This window comes from Dipodomys ordii, unplaced genomic scaffold, assembly GCF_000151885.1.
Source record: "Dipodomys ordii isolate 6190 unplaced genomic scaffold, Dord_2.0 Scaffold9, whole genome shotgun sequence".
Lineage (NCBI taxonomy): Eukaryota > Metazoa > Chordata > Mammalia > Rodentia > Heteromyidae > Dipodomys > Dipodomys ordii.
In genome coordinates this window covers 22143164-22157532 of record NW_012267225.1, presented here as the reverse complement: position 1 = coordinate 22157532, position 14369 = coordinate 22143164, and positions in this window count along the sequence as shown.

Sequence of the window (14369 nt, the reverse complement as noted above, 5' to 3'; positions counted from 1 at the left end):
TGATCTGTAGGACAGAAAAAGAAAATTGAACACTCATAAATCTGGTTCAACTTATGCTGCTACTGCTTAGTAATGCAGAGAGGAAGACACAGAACAAGCCTTCGTATTTTCCTATGTCAGTGGTTCCTAAAGCCCATCTGATTCCCTGTCCAAGATTTTCATGAGGCATTGCAGTATCTTTTCAAACACATATGACTGCCTTACTTATCTTGACAAAATTACTATGTATTGGAATTTTTCTCTCCAATCAAAATACTAGTTATTCAGGAAGTGGCGCTGTAGCTCAAGTGGTAGAGCGCTTGCCTCAAGCTGAAGAGCTGAGGGACTAGCGCCCAGGCCCAGAGTTCAAGCCCCACGACCGACAAAAAAAAAAAAAAAATACTAGTTATTCAAAAAGTCGTTGCACCTAGATATTCTCTGAATTCCTTTGATAAATAAGTTGTGGTATGGAATGCATCTGTACACCCTACATGAACAAATACCGAAAGTCTGTCCCTACTATTGCTCCCTGAATAATAGTAATGTTTAACGTCAATATATAATGTGAGGCGGTTGAATTCTGAGCACAGGCATTATTGCCTCCCATCTTCATATAGTATTAGTAAGTAAAACTCAGAGAGGTCAGTTGGGACGGGCAGAGATTCTTGTACTCTAGGTTTACCTTTAGGAAGACTTACCCCACCAGGATACTGATGTCTGACACTTATAATCCTAGCTGCTCAGGCAGCTGAGATCTGAGAATCACAGTTCAAATCTAGCCTGACAGTAAAGTCCATGAGACTCTTACCTCCAATTAGCCACGGAAAATGGAAAGTGGAGAGCTGTGATTCAAAGTAATAAAGCACTAGCCTTGAGCAAAAAATCTCAGTCCAGTACCTAGGCCCTGAGTTGAAGAAAAAAAAAGAGGGAGGAGGAAGAGAAGGAGGAGAAGGAAGAGGAATAATAATAATTGCTTTATTAATGCAGAAAAAATTTAGACTTTAAAACTGAGTGGGAAAATGTAGAAAAGCACAAAAAGGTGTCAAACTTTTCACTTATGCTCTTGATCCTTTTCCTAGCAATAGAGAATTTGTGTTCAGAGGCTTAGAGTAATTCACTAACCACTGCCCCTCCTCAACTCTTATGGCTTTTTTGAGAAATGACCTTTCTATGTACAAAGATGATAGGAAGCCCTTTCCCAGAATTAGACCCAGTTGGAAAATAAAATAATTTCAAAGAGTCGTTTTGGATTTTGACCTCAAAGTGATGGCGAGTGAAGTGTTAATGTGTACATGGCCTTCAATGAATCCCATTTTTATTCCCCAGTGGACCTGGAGGGAACTGATTGCTGGCAGAGGAACAAAGGTGAACTCCCATTGCTCTGCTCACACAGGGGAAGGCAGTGAGGACAGATTTTTATCCCAATTAGGAGCATGTTTTGCTCCTTAGTGTGGATTAGATGGTGCTTCCCCCCTGAGAAGTACAGCTTGTCCTTAGATGCATGTCAGTTGTTTAGTTTGATGAATACATCTTGGATGACCCTGAAGGGTGAGAAAAATCATCTATTTCAAAGGAACATGAAGTGGGTTTCAGAAGCCTGGCCTGGAGCTATATGCTGACTTGAAATTGTGTTGTTGAAGCCCTGGGAAGCTTCCCACTGAATGACTCCCTGCCTGCTCCCACCCAGTGCCTACTGTGTTCCCTTATCCCTTCCTCTCCCCACTCCCCTGGATGACATCTACTTAGAATGATCTATGGCTAAGTGACTACCTAATTTTGCTTGCTAAGGATGAGGAGATGCAGGAGAGTTTGAGCCACTAGAGAAAAAAATAAGACTTCCTGATTGCAAACCATCCTATTAAAGTCTGGTTCTTCAGAGTAGACATTCACTGAGCACAGAGCAGAGGAGATAAGGAGGCCTTTCTAGCACATAAAAAACATCTTACTGCATTTACTGCACTTGATTTTTGAATCACAAACTTATTTCCATAAATATAGTCTTATAAAAGAAAAGACATTTTCTAAATACAGAATCTCTTTAGTTTATTATCCTCAGTACAAAGATGTAGTGAAGCAAGGTATGACAATTCACAAGGTCTAGACAGGAAAGACAGAGATCCTCAGTGGCTCACCCTGTATCCTGGGGTACTGTTCTGGAAACTAACAGCCTGGCCTCCTACTACCTTGATTTTCAGGAATTATGGGAGATCGGTGGTTCCTGGTGAAGAACTGAAGACAGAATGAAAGAGAAATAACTGAGAAACATCTTGACAGCAGGTCTGGGCCAATTTTTCTTTTGTAAATAGATCAGGTGATCAATTGAAGGCATCAGATGATCCTGCAAGGCTGCAAGGGTGAGCTGCTTCTCCATATCCTTTGTGCGGGATTGTAGAACACCTGGGAAAGTGTATCAAACGTTAATCATTTTGGATTCAATTTTATGGTTATATCACTGTCTTCTGTGACATCTTTTATTATTTAATAATAAAAATGTTTCAATGGAAAACTGAATTCTTGTCTTCTCTAAATCTAGGAAGATCAAGCCCAAATCATAGAATGCAATTACTTGTTCTAACACAAGTATCAGCTGGAGCCTGCAAAGGAGGGTCACACTCCACAATTCCACGTGGGGCTGCTCACCCATTTGCATCCCCTGACCCTGGTGAGCTGAGAGAGACACTGCTCTTGTCACCTGAGGAGAGAAGCTGAGGAGACATGCAAATTTTTACTGTTGCATGTTGCCTGTTTGCTTATGTGATAGATTTGATTTTTGGAAAATGAAGAAAAATGACATCCATCTTGTCTCCACAAGGAGGAAGAAGAGGAAGAGGAGAAGGAAGAGGAGGAGGAGGAGGAAGAGGAGGAGGAGGAGGAGAAATAGTGATGGAGGAGGAGGAGGAGGAGGAGGAGGAGGAGAGAAAGAAGAGGGAGAACTTTCTCAGCCTGTGCATGCTTGTCATACCTGTATTTGAGAGGGTAAGGCAGTAGCACTAAAAGTTCAAGGCTAGACTAAGCTAAATAAGGTGATCTTATGTAAAAAAAAAACAACTCATGATTTTAAAGGAAAGCAATTTTGAGGTGCCAAATAGGATAACACAGTAAGAACTTAGAAGGGAAGGAAATTTCAAACATCTTGAGACAGCAGCAGAGTCTATGGACTCTGAGATAAATACCACAGTCATCCCACAAGTCACGAAGACCCTTGTTTATAAATATGGAAAGAGAAAATTAATCCCTTGTTATGATTCCCTTATATATTGCTTTTCTGCTTGAAGTAAGGTATCAGTAAATTACACAATCCAGAGCAGGCCCATTCCATCTTTCCAAATTTATCTTTTCTCAGTTTAGTTGGGCTGTACATAGAAACAAATTGAAACAAAATTGTTTGGCACCAAATGCAGAATTTAAGATGTAGCAATCTTCAGCTAATAATGTAAACTTCGATGATATATCCATAAACATTTTTTTTAAAAATGTCTTCTCAGAGTCTATTTTCTGAACAATTTCTTCAAATGATGCCCTAGTTTCCTTGTAATAGTAGTAGTTGTTACTAGAGAATGTGGTAATGTAGTGAATAACCTGCCTTAAACAAGGCATTAGCATCTCAGGGATAGTGTGTATAAAAAATGAGCTGATCTCAGTATCAAAGGATAATTATATAGTAAAGGGACTTTGCCTATATATGACCATATAAGATGATGTTAAGTGAATGAACCCCAAGATAGAGACACATTTTTTTTCTTTCTGGCTATTGTTTCTAACGTATTTATAATGTGCTATGTGATTTTTGTTTCTTTGTATGTTCCTCCCTCACCGTATAACCCCTGTTTTCATTGTATTTGATTCTGGTGCCCTGCATCTTGTATATACACTTCTCTAATTTGGGGAGGGGAAGGGAAAAAACAAAATACTTAAATAGGGATACAGCTTGACCCATTGTGACAATGAGCCATACAAGACACTATGTTGAAAATGAACTTTACAACTTTGGCGAGGGTGGAGGAGAGGAGTAGTTGTGGAGGTGAGAAGGAAGGGATGGAAGGGGAAAAACAAAGGAGGAGGCAACAATGCTTGATAAGAAATGTACTCATTACCTTGCTCATATAACTGTAAACTCCTGTACAGTATTTTTACAATAAAAACATACCAAAAAATGATTTCATTCTCAGAATCAAGGAACTCAGCAAACAAATTCATCAAAGGAGAAGATTCCAGACCAACTGGTTAATGACCTCTGTGTTCCAGTTCTGATCATCATATAGATCCTACTAGCATAATACCCAATTCAAAACTCCTATCCACCCCCCCAAGGGCCCAGGCTAAGCATAACACTCATTCACTCTCAGAAGTACAAACAAGCAAACTGTCACACCTGAAAATAGGAGCTATCCTTCTTGCACTAAGGAAGCAAAAATCAAAATAAACTAAAACAAAACGCAAAAAAAAATCAACTGGAAGAAATGAATGCCAAGCAAGAATACATTAGCTAGAAAAATTTCTGCCCAGTGCCCAACTAAGACATAAATATAGTTGATTATTTTAGGTATGTACAAACTAACTCACGTGCACTCAAAGCCTTCCTCCTATTACTAGAAGGCCTCTCCCTTCCTTGAAAAAAAAAAACCATCAAATTGAATCATGGTGCTTCTCTCTATTTATAGGCCATCTTAGCTATAAAGGTAGCCTGCTGAGTGTCTTTTCTACAACAAATTTCCACTCTACAACTAGTTTGTATCTATTTTAAATCCTGCAGGATACAAAGGGCTCACCCTGGTGGTGACAATTTTACTTTCTACTCCTCTGGGAGTTATACTATTGTTTTATGTATTTTAAGCCACATCTGACACTTGGTTTTGTGATTTTGACTCATTCATTTTTTTCTGTTCTCCAGTATTAGTGTCTATTCAATGAAAAGCAATAATCTTGCAGAATTTTTAAGAATTAGTTTATTTGGTTTTTATTTTGTTTCATAGGCACAAGGCCTCCCTAAATTAGCCCAGGCTGCCCTTGAATTGGCAATCCTTCTACCTCACATGCTAGTGCTGAGATTACAAGGGTACACATACCATCTCATCAGAGAATTCATTTATTCATTCAACAAATATTATTGAATTCATATTGAATGCTAGAAATATAGCAGTGGAAAATTTTGCTAAGTCTGTTCTGTTTTATTGCAAGGATGTAAGCAATGTTGTACAGCATAATATCATGCAATGATTTCATATATTAAGTACAAGGTAGACATAACTAACATGGGAAATAAGAAAATGCAAAAGAAATGGATAGGACGCAAAATCAATGCTCTTTAGAACATTTCAGGTCTTTGGAAGGAATCAGGAACATTGAATCAGAGATCAGAATGAATCAAATAAATGAGGGAACTATGAAAACAACAGTTAACAAAAGAGGATTTAGAATAGTTACCACAGTTAGCTAATGACAAAAGATCCAAAAATATTATTACACGAGTAATCTTAAGTGTTGGTTAGGTGTTCTATAATAGAGTCTTGTTTTACCCATTTTTTCCTTTTACTAAATAAATATTCACATTGGAGACTGAAAAAGATAATGAAGAGATTGTTAGTCAATTGAAACCAAATGGAATTCTGGAACATATCTAAAAATCAGAGTCAAGAATCTCTGTACATAATAAAAACATGCTGGTAAGAAGATGGGAAGGCCACATAACATTTAGCCTTGGGGCGGCCACAAGGGATATAAAAACCCTTAGGATTCATTGGCATCCCAATAATAGTTCTATATTTAGTATTTTAATATATGAAGTTATCATTCTGCATACATACACATGTGTATAATCTTCTGCTGGTAGCTTGGCATTGGCAAAGTAGTTTATGTAAGACTATCCCTCCTTTCCATGACAATTTTAATCTCTGGAAATATAACAACATAATACCTTGAAAGCATTTCGGGCAACCACACAGACAGAATCTGGAGTAGAGATTCAGGTGTTCAGCTTTTCCTGTGACCCACAGTAAAAGAAAAGTAGACAGCAGGCGTGAGACAGTAAGAACTCTGAAGAATCAGGTCAGAATTCAGGGTTGCCAGGGCTGTAATAAAAGGGAGCACTGCAGGTAAGGAGCCTCTATTTCTGCACGTAAATACCTCTCAAATCCTTTGCTATCTTTTTATTACATACTTGAGAAAAACCAAGAAGCCCAGATGCAATTAGAATTGAGAGTTACATTTCAGACGGATTTAGTAAATTCTCAGACTTCTCACTGAAGACCCCAAACAGTCACACTGTAAAGTTGTTTACTATTTTGTAGATACTGTCCAAATAAATGTTAGAAAATATTTATTGCTAATTAAGGACTAATTAGAAACCAAAAACCTTAAACTTATGGGGAAAACTATAATATACCCATGCTAACACACTTAAAGAGTCCACATGCACAAAGAGCTATGCTAGTATTTTTTTCTAACTTTTTATTTTGAGATACTTCTAAACTTAGAGGAAAGTTGGCAATTGGCAAGAAGTTTCTTTTACATACCAATGCCAGTTTCTTCATAATCACCCTACAAACATCATAACCAGAAAACAACATTGATACAACAGTATGAAGCTAACTAACCTTCAAATCAGATCTTATTCTAGCTACACACATTTCTCAATTATTATCCTTTTCTATTTCAAAACCCAATCCAGAACAATATTTTCCCTCCAGCAGGGTATCACTTTCTCCATATCTACTTCTTAGGTTTCTCTTATGAACATTTTTCTAAGTATTGATCCATTATTTTATATAAAAGCCCTCAGTTTGGGTCTTCTAGATGCTTTCTCACAATTAGATTGAGATGATTTTATGTGAGAATAGCACAGAAGGGAGGCAGGTCATTCCTAGTGCCTCATATCCAGTGATTCACAATTTCAACCTGCCTTGCTGCTTGTTCCCCTAACCTTTACAAGTTAAGTGGTATCTGCAAGGTTTCTACATTGTTAAGTTATTGATTTTTTTAATATACAATGATTCTGGATTGTGCAGCTTTTTCAAGACATTAGAAAGCATTTAGCATATTGAAGATGTCAGGCTATGGACACTGTATTCCATAACTTGCTCTGAAGAATATTGTGCTTTGTTCTACAAGGCCATTAAGCTACTGGCACTTACTATTTATGAAAAGGAATCAGAAATGACAACCCCTTTGTGTATCACATTTATAATAACAATAAAAAGTAAGTTGTTTCCATTTCTTGGAGTTCATTTTGATAAGTATCATTTTATATATCAGAGTTACTTTTTTACTAGAATTCTGTACATTTTTTGTTACAAAGTGTTTACAAATCTTTTTATAGGGCTTATTTGTAGACACCCTATAGTTTTTTGCTGCTACTCAGAATATGGTAATTTCTCTTTATTAGATTCCTAAATTTGCTGCTACTTGTTATTGCTTTTTATGTGCTGTTCTGGAAATCTTTTAGTTCTTATTTGTTTTGGCAATGATTTGAAATATAGTAAGTATATGAATAATCAGACATGTCAAACTCAGATTCAGAGACTGCATAAAATATATTCTAAAATATTTTTTGTTAAAGGATACATTTGCCTGAAATTTATATAATTTGGAGATCTCTCATTTACCAGCTGCAATTTTAGAAAGATTTAAATGGAAATATTTTGTGAACCATAATCTGAGCTGAGTCCAAATGATTGCTTCAATTGGCAAAACCTTTTCCTTTGCATATAATTCAGTATATATCTGTGACCTGGCCTTTTTCTATATGTCATAGCCTTGGGATCATGGAGAATACAAACTCAATTGATGGTGTTACAGTGGCTGCACATTAAGTCCAGTCAAGTTTGAGCTGTAGCTCACAATTGTGTGAAGGACCTCATGCAAACAAAGAAACCCCTATAAAAGAAATCATCTCACTATTTCTATATTTTAGTACTTGTTTGAAGATGAAAAGAATGATTTCTTGTCATGCATCATCACTTAATATTCCTATTTCCATGAGATTATACTGTACCATTTTACAGACAGGAAACAAAGTTTAGGGTTTAAATAACCTGCCAAATATTGAATAATATGGATTTTTCTCTATCTATTTCTAATATCTATACTTTTTCTACCCTCCTAATTTAAGTATCACCATTGATATTAATTTTTTAGCAATATTGCATTTGCAAGTTGTTATGGCTGGTTTTGCTTGTCAACTGGATTGGATTTAAAAGCTTCTAGCAGGTTGGTGAGGCACAGCTTGGGGGGTAGGAGGGGGGTGAGGGATCAGTGGAAGCATTTTTCCCAGAGACGATTAACCCACCTTGACTCTAGTCAACACCATCATTTGGGCTGAGGGCCTGGACAGAATCAATGGGAAAAAAGAGAAAGGTGCTGCCATTCTCTGTTTTGTAGTCACCCTGATGCAAACTGATCTGCTTCACCACACCCTCCCTCTATGATGGACTGAGCACACTGAACTATGAGCTAATATAAATAATTCCTCTCTCCAGTTTTATGTTAGGAAAACAGAGTAGAGGAGACTGAAGAGGACAAACAGAGACAAACTCAGTAAGCAGAGCACGTTTATTCAGCAAAACATGAGATAAACTTTCTGCACAGAATTAGAAAGCACCTCTCTTACAGGCTGAGGAGTTTTTAAAGCATGTTGGGGGATGGGGGGGGGGAATGAAGCCAGGTGCGGGACAATGCAGGGGCAGGAGGCTGAAACTTGCAATTTGGCCACGAGGACCAGGAACCCAGATTAGGAAAAAAGAGTGAGCAAACCCTAATAACCAAATGCCAATGTTTTCATGGGTTTATGTCAGTCACTGGATCAGAGCATACAAAAGCATCAGTTAATTCATGCATAAATTATCAGAATTGCATTGTCTTCATACATAAAAGTGACCATCTATGAGAAATATAGTGATGAGAGGCCCAGCTAATGAATTACTGAATTACTCAGCATCTGAAACTGGCCATGCAGAGATGAGATAGTACACATGGCAGGTTCCACTCAATGGCAGGAATGAGGTGTTGATTATGAGCAGCCTTCATTCCATCACGCTATTCTACACGGCTCTAATCAAAGCAATTGCCTGAAGGGTCATTTGAAGAATGTGATGGGAAGACTCAGAGTAAAAGATTTCTTGCTAATAAAGGGAACCAACCATGTCTAATCACTAACATCAAAAAAACCCAAAAACTAACAATTCTTACCCTACAGAAAACATGGTACAAGTTCCCAGGGGAAATTTTAAGCCTAGAATGAAAAGAAATATGACATACATTTATAAAAACAAGAGGTATTTTCAGGAAGACAGGAGGAAATTATACTGATATTTTTAGATAATATACAGTAAAACAAAATAATAACAGAATATAAAGGGATTTTTCCACTTATATAAATTGATCAGATCATTTAGCCACTTCTTATTCCTACTCAAATCTGTCTTCACTACCATTATCTATAAAATACAAATGAAAATTAAGAATATATCCACTAAGTGCTTTGAAATAATAAGTAATTTTGGTGATCTGACCAAAACACACCTCATAAACTTGAGGTGTCTGATTTTTTGTTATTTTGAAACTAAATATTGAACAGAAGAAGGAGGGAGACTGCAGTAAAAAATTCAATGCATAACTTACAGAATCAAAAAAAGTGAGGGAAGAGGTAGGTTAAGAGGAATGAATGAAAATATTGAAAGGGTGACATTGATGGAAAATATTGAAAGGGTTTGATAAGAAATGTACTCATTACCTTGCCCATGTAACTGTAACCCCTCTGTATGGTATTTTCACAATAAAAAAGGAAAATATTGAAATATTGACATTGATCAAGAAACATATTCATAAACAGCTCAGTTAAATGGCAAAATATAATATGTCTAAATATATACATTGCAAATATTCTAAAGTGACATACCAAAAAGTCCATCAGACTTTTGACTTGTGTATCTTATTTAAAGAGGAAAGCAAAGCCAAATGCTGGTGGCTCACACTGTAGTACCAGCTATTCAAGAGTCTGAAATATACGGATCATCATTCAAAATCAACTCAGTCACAAAAGTTCATGAAATGTTTATCTCTAATTACCAAAAAGATGGGCATGGAAGTGTGGTAGAGTGGTAGAGCACCAGCTGTGAATGAAAAAGCCAAGTGAGAGCTTAAGGTCCTCAGTTCAAGCCCCAGTACAGGTGCACACACACATGCACACACACACACACACACACACAAGTGGAAATCATGTAAGAGAAACATCTGCTTTTCAGTTCCCTCCAAATTTGCTTCAGCTTACAAAAAAATGTGTTGCTTTTCACAACTCTTTATGAGCCCTTCAGAAAATGGCAAATATAACCACAGAGCTGATTGGCAACTATTCCTGCTTCTCCTCCAATCTAAGCAAAATTTTAGAGGCCAATATTTCTATAGTCAGTTGTCACACATGTGCACATACACACACATATGCATACATGCATGCATGGACGCACGCATGTGCGCACACACACACACACACACATACACACACAAAAACACAGCAACAGCACTTGGATTCCCCTTGCACGCAACGGAGAAGCCACACAGGCCATAATCATGCTTTGTTGTCTTATTTTGTACACAGCCTTGCCAAAAACAATCCCATTAAATGCAGGAATCAAAGAAATTCTTCGGAATTTTACAGGCTGCTATGTCAAAACCTGAGCCAATAGATAGAAAAATTAATCCAATGCTAGATACTTTTGTACTATATTCAAACAATTACTTGCTCCTTGCATCCAAAGTAACGACAGTGTCCAGTTAAGAAATAGTAAATCTCTCCAGGCATGGATGGCTCACACCTTAAGCCTAGCTACTCAGAAGGCTGAGATCTGAGAACCCCAGGCAGGAAAGTCTGTGAGACACTTATGTCCAATTCACCACCAGAACACTGGAAGTGGTGCTGCAGCTCAAAGTGGTAGAGCACTAGCCTTGAGCTGAAGAGCTCAGGGACAGTGCCCAAGCCCAGAGTTCAAGCCCCACAACAGAAAAAAAAAACCATAGTAAATATGTGCTGAGTTAAGATGAAAGCATCATGTGAAGCACTCAAGACAAGACAGCATGATAGTAATGGCCACAAATTAATTCATCTTACTTAATCATTACAAAAATTGTATTGATTGCTACCATAAATAGCACATGGTCACTGTGTGTAATTCTTTGCTATCACATGCAATTGTCACAGGAGTCCTCTGTTATAGTGACTATAAACATTCCTAGTTTATTTTATTTACCTTCTTTATTTTTATTTTGTTCTGGTACTGGGGCTTGAACTCAGGGCCCATGTTCACTCTAATTTTTTTAAACTAACAGTTGGCAATCTACCACTCTACTGTACCTTCATTTCCTGTTCTTGTTTGCTGTTTAATTGGTGATGAGTCTTTCTCAGATTTGACTGTCAGGTTGGCTCCAAATAGAGATCCACAGATCTCAATCTCTTGAATAGTTAGGATTATAGACATCAGCCACCAGCACCAGAACTTTTAGTATTCCCATTTCTAAAAAAAAAAAAAATGAAAGTAGCTGTCTACTAGTGGTTCATGTCTGTAATCATAACTACACAGAAGGCTGAGATCTGAGGTTCATGACAGCCCAGGCAGATAAACCCAAGAGACTCTTGTCTCCAATTAACCACCAAAGCTCAGGGATAGCACCCAGATCCTAAAGTTCAAGAAAGAAAGAAAGAAAAAAGGAGAGAGAGAGAGAGAAAGAAAGAAAGAGAGAGAGAGAGAAAGAAAGAAAGAAAGAAAGAAGGGAGGGAGGGAGGGGGCAGAGAGAGAGAGAGAGAGAGAGAAGGGACAGAAATACAGAGAGAAAGTCATAAGTAAGTAAAGGGGCAAGCTGTAACAGAGTCACCCCTCTGGCATGACATCATCTGCCTCTGAACCCAACAGTGCAGATTATAAACCTAATACCTACAAAGGAAACCATGGAAACCAGAAATAGTGACTTTCACAAGACACCACAGTGGAGTGCTGTAATTTGAGCTTAGTGTTGACAGAGCCAAAGCGAGTGTTCCTCATTATTGTTGGGGAAACATCCGTGAGTTACTCAGTGCTCTATCTGGAAGGGGCCCTGCAGGGCTGTCCAGAGTCCATAGCCTGTCATGCAAACAGAAAGATCTGTTCTCTAATAATGTGTGACATATGGTTAAAGACCACTGTGATCTGGCAGAAAAGGGGCTGGTACAGAACACACACTGGCACTCTCCTCCTTCTGTTCAGAGCAGATGGAGTGGGAAAGGTGAGGGTCCTTCACATGAAGGGTGAAGGGACGCTGAGGGAATGCAGGTTGCTCAGGAGTCTGGGCACATGTTGATGGAATGTGGCCAGCTGATATTTTTTCCTGTTTGTGTTAATTTAGCTCAATATGTGCAAATGTGAGACATGGATTGATTTGTTGAAGGACAATTCAGCTGCCATAGCAAAAGGGAAGAAAATAGCATGGTGGCATTTATGAATCACATCCATTATGGCAAATTTTTGAAGCCAAATCCAAGCTGTCCTAAACTTATAGCCCTATTATAGCCCACACAATATAATTAAAGTCTATGGTTGGTATAGAATTAGTAATTACATGCTATCCACCATGCTTCTTTTGGGTCTCAATGTTTTTTTCATAATTTCCTCTACTAAATCATAGTAGTCATCTTAGGTAGTTGTAGGCTTTTGTTGTTGTTGTTATTTGTTGCTGCAAGTAGACTTACCACATTCCAGATGCCAATCCATGTTTGAAGAAAGAACTGACTCAGTCACGCTCATTTTACAATTTACCGTGAGACACTTGAGTAAACATTCAACCGCTAAATCTAACAAGGTCTTTAAAGCTAGCGTAGCATTTTAGGTTCAGTAAAAATAGATGGGTTGATGTAGGTTTAACATTCCTCATGGGATCAAACCACCAACTTAGGTGAAAAAGTTCTAGAATCAGTTGGATAAATGATTAACAAGAGATAACAATTATTTAGACATTTATTTTAGAGGTTTTTGAAATTAGGCAGTACCGGTGATCAAACCCAGAGAAAGTGTGCACTAGACAAGTGCTTACCACTAACCTGCATCCTTAGAAATCTCTTTTGAAGGCACTATCTTTCCAGAAGATGCTGAATTCCTTGAAAACAGGATACTAATGATCATAGATGCAGGACAGGAACTAGGACATCACATGTACTTTTTACATGGTGGCTAAATAAATCAATGGATGAGTAAGGTGGGCATGAGACCCAAGGGACAAATATGGGTACTGGTTAGAAGTGTTATCTGTTACAAGAAACATTTCAGACACTAAGTCTTTTAAGGGATTTTCTGAAGAGTACTAAGTACATAAATATTAGCTTCTTCATCTATATGTATGTTTCTCATCTTTATGTATTTCAAATATACATTTTCATGTCTTAACTAATGACATTTTCAGTGTTCACTTGGAATATCTCCTCACCAAAGACATAGGATGAATCCTTTGCTTATTGTGGCTCATGCCCATGCTCAGATTCCACCTGGATCCACATCAATCTGTGTTTTTACTGATTATCTGTAATGCCCTCTGCTACTACAAGGCTTCTGTGTGCCTGTATTTGCAGGATGTTTCTATTTTGCCATTTATACAAATTGTAGAGTTATCTTGAGCATTGGACCAGGATCATCCAGATTTCCGGTTAATTCTCTGTTGCATCACAGTGAGGGTTATCCTACTTCTTTCAGAGTGGATGCTGCCTGCTATGCTATCTCTCCCTTCTCCTCTCTCCCTTCCTCTCCCCCTATTTCCTCTGCTTAGATGGTGAGAAGGAATCATAGAGATCTTACTGCATTTTAGCAGGGAAAATACAATTCCCCTGCCCAAATGTGTACTCAACTGCATAGAGGCACTGAGTTTGTGAAACTTACTTTGTTTTTATTCAAACTTCCCATCCAGTAACAGCACAAGATAGTATTCCAGCTTTTATTATTCTTTTTTTAATTGTGAAAATACTATACAGAGGGGTTACATTTACATGGGCAAGATAATGAGTACATTTCTTATCAAGCATTGTAGCCTCCTCCTTTTGTTTCCCCTTCCCATCCCATCCTCCCCCGACTCCCCCCACCCAACCTTCCTCCCCACCCACTACCAAAGTTGTAAAGTTCGTTTTTTGACATAATGACTTGTACGTCTCATTGTTGCAATGGGTCCACCTGTATCCCTACTTAAACTATTTGTTTTTCCCTTTCCCTCCACAAATTATACCAACATCAAATACAGTGAAAGCAGGGGTTATACCGAGGGGGAGGGACATACAAAGCAACAAAGAAATACTCTTATAAATGTGTTAGAAACAATCGCATGAAAGAAAAAAAAATTGAATACATATCTTAGGGTTCATTTCCCTAACATCAACTTATCTGACCTTT